Source organism: Zingiber officinale, chromosome 7A, assembly GCF_018446385.1.
Source record: "Zingiber officinale cultivar Zhangliang chromosome 7A, Zo_v1.1, whole genome shotgun sequence".
NCBI classification, from domain to species: Eukaryota; Viridiplantae; Streptophyta; class Magnoliopsida; order Zingiberales; family Zingiberaceae; genus Zingiber; species Zingiber officinale.
Genome location: NC_055998.1, coordinates 92,699,666 through 92,702,997, shown reverse-complemented (window position 1 = coordinate 92,702,997; position 3,332 = coordinate 92,699,666). Strand labels below are relative to the sequence as shown.

Below are 3,332 nucleotides of genomic sequence, written 5' to 3'. Positions count from 1 at the left end.
ATTTTCTGTACACAGAAGTTGAAATTGGTGAAGATTATGCATCCTCAGGCAAGCTTGGAAGGAATTGAAGGGAGAGAGCACACGGCCGTGTACCACACACGACCGTGTAGTTTTAACAGGAAGGGAAGAGGACATGGCCGTGTGAATCTCACACGGCCGTGTCTTGATTTGAAGAAATTAGAGCAGATGCCTTACATGGCCGTGTAGATCTACACGACCGTGTGAGGTTTCCCGAGGCCAAGCAGGTGGTGGCCGTGTGCACCACACGGCCGTGTAGCATTTCTAGATAACAGAAGGGTCCTGGCCGTGTGGATCTACACGGTCATGCTTGGTTGCTTTAAAGAGAAGAGAGCTAGGCCGTGTGAGTCACACGACCGTGCAGCTTTGGCAGAGAAGGAAGAGGACATGGCCGTGTGAATCTCACACGGTCGTGTCATGGGGCCGTGTGGCGCCCGATTTCCTCCTCTATTTAAACCCTCCTTCATGAATTGAAAGGGGATCTCTTCCCCTTTGGGAGAAGGCAAGATTTGGTGGTTTCCTCCCATTCTTGGGAGGATTTCTGGGCGATTCGAGGGGAGTTCTTGACGATTTCGACTCCGGAGCGAGGATTGGATCCGAAGACGAGGCTTCTTCGTAGATAAGTTTTCTCTTTCCCCCTTTTCTTGGTTTCTTGGATTGGGGATTTAAGAAATGTTTGTAATCTTTATTTCTTCGAGTATTCTTCCTCGATTCATGGAGTAGATCTTGTATTCTAGGATTAAGGGAGTATTTGTATGATGGATTGATGTAATCTCTTATGGATTTGTCATTTTCTTGTTTCAATGACATTGTCTTGCTTGTATCAATTAGATCTTGAATGATTAATGGTGATTTGTGCTTAATTCTCATTCTTGATTGATTGTTTGAATTTCTTGTGGACTTTGTAAAGATAAACTCTCACTCGATCATCCGAGGGATCCACGTGACAGGTGCAAGCCCATGTAAGGACGTTTGAGAGATAATCTTGAAGAGGAAATAGGAATATTCAAGAGAGTAGGATGGATCTTATGATTAGTTTCTTGTATCTTGATAGATTAATAAGTTGTGGGCTTCTATGTTGATATCCGAGGAAGGCATAGTAATAGGTGCGCTTCTGTGTAAGGACAACGTAGGTTCACGTCTAATTGATCATATTTAGATATATTTCTCAGTCCTTAGCCGGTTATCTATTGCAAAAGAGAACCGGCAACTTTCTACAAGTGTTTGACAATTGAGGGATAAGAATTGGTGAACCATTTACATTCAAGAAATCTTACAAAGAAACCGAAACTCCTAGAATCTCCCTTTATCATAACCCAAAACACTAAACTCTTGTTTGTTGATCTTTAATATTAGATTTGTTTACCTTCACTTTGCATTTGAAACAATTGGATAATTGTTTAGCTAATTCGCATTGAGACATTTCTAGTGCTTATTCCAGTCCCTGTGGATACGATAATCTTTTATATTACTTGCAACATTTCCGTACACTTGCGGAGCGTAACAAGTTTTTGGCGCCGTTGCCGGGGACTGCGCTATAACATTAGGAATTATCAATTGAGTTAGACTAAACATAACATTTGTTTTCCTTTCATATTGCATAGTTGTAACTAATCATTAAATTTCTGTTTTTACTTTCTTGTATAACTTTTACTTCTTGTTAATTCTTTTTGTACAAATTCAATTCTACATTTTTTATTCTTTTATTTTTTTATTTTTTTTCCTTTTTATGTTGAATTGTCATTTGCTATCTTGTTCTTGTGTATGCGAAGATCTAACTTTGCAGGGGAATTCTTTTCCTTTTGACCCTGAGATTGACAGAACTTTCCATAAAAGAAGAATTCTGCAAAGGCAAATTGAAGAACAGGAACATTTGAACATGGCGAATAGACCACCAAGGATTATGCTGCACCTTATGCAAGAGGTTTTCGATCTAGTATTTCAAGACCTTCAGTGGAAGCTAATAACTTTGAGATCAAACCCGCAATTATATCTATGGTGTAGCAGAACCAATTTGGTGGAGGACCTCATGAAGACCCCAATCAACACTTAGAGGTCTTTTATGAAATATGTGGTACCATGAAAATGAATGGAGTTCCTTCAGAAGCAGTTAGATTATTATTATTTGGGTTTTCTTTAAGAGATAGGGCAAAGCAATGGCTGAATTCTTTAGCCTCTAATAGCATCACCACTTGGGAGCAGTGTGAGCAACAGTTTCTTGATAAATTCTATCCACCAAGCAAAACAGCTCATATGAGGAATTTAATTGCAAGCTTCAAGCAAACTGACTCAGAATCTCTTTTTGAAGCATGGGATAGATATAATAGTATGCTCAGACAATGCCCACATCATGGGTTGGAAAGATGGTTAGTGTTGCACACTTTTTATAATGGTATCAACTATCATACCAAAGTGTCCCTTGATTCAGCTGCTAGAGGGGCACTTATGAATAAAAGTTTAGATGAAGCTGAAGAAATTATTGACAGTGTAGCACGAAATCATCATCAATGGGCAAATGAAAGAAGTGGTGGCTATTCTTCTGTAAACCCAACAATTAAAGCATCAGGGAAGTTTGATGTAGATGCAGTCACTCTTTTGTCTGCAAAATTGGACGCTCTTACAAAGAAATTTGAGAATATGGGGACTAGTGCTAATATGGTCAATGCTATTAGTACATCTTGTGAAGTATGTGGGAGTTCAGAGCACTCAAATGACTCATGTCCATTGGGAGCTATCACTGCACAAATCAATCAACTGGAACAATGTGATGCAATCATGAGTTACAATCAAAGGCAGAACAACCCATACTCAAATACTTATAACCCTGGATGGAAGAGCCATCCCAATTTTTCTTACAGAAATAATCAAGATCAAGGACCATCTATGGGGGCAAGACCAAATTTTCAAGCTGGGCAACAAAATTTTCAACATCTATCTTCTCAAGGCTTACCAAAGTCAAATATTGAAAAGATGCTTGAAGAAATTATCTCAAGTCAGAATGAAATGAAGCAAGATTTAGCAAAGCTCATTCAGAGAATGGATAATTCTGAAAAGCATCAAAAGATCCAGGATAGTCAAATTGCCCAACTAGCTTCCTCATCATCCAGAGCACCAGGACAACTTCCAGGAAAACCTGATGTGAATCCTATGGAGCATTGCAATAGAATTGAGCTTAGGAGCGGACGGACCTTGGGAGACTCCCAAGTGACTGCTCCAAAAGAGATACAAAAAGAAGAAGAGCTCTCTCCTCTTATACCAAATCAGATTCAAGCTAATGAGGAGAGTACCATTGAGGTTGAAGAGACTCTCCCACT

General features: G+C 39.5%; 1 non-coding gene across 1 annotated transcript; it reads right to left on the bottom strand.

Moving 5' to 3' along the window:
- Positions 1-2,269: 2,269 nt before the first annotated feature.
- LOC122003248 lies at positions 2,270-2,375 on the bottom strand. Its single transcript, XR_006117898.1, has one exon. It is a non-coding gene; the product is annotated as a small nucleolar RNA R71 (small nucleolar RNA).
- Positions 2,376-3,332: the final 957 nt, after the last annotated feature.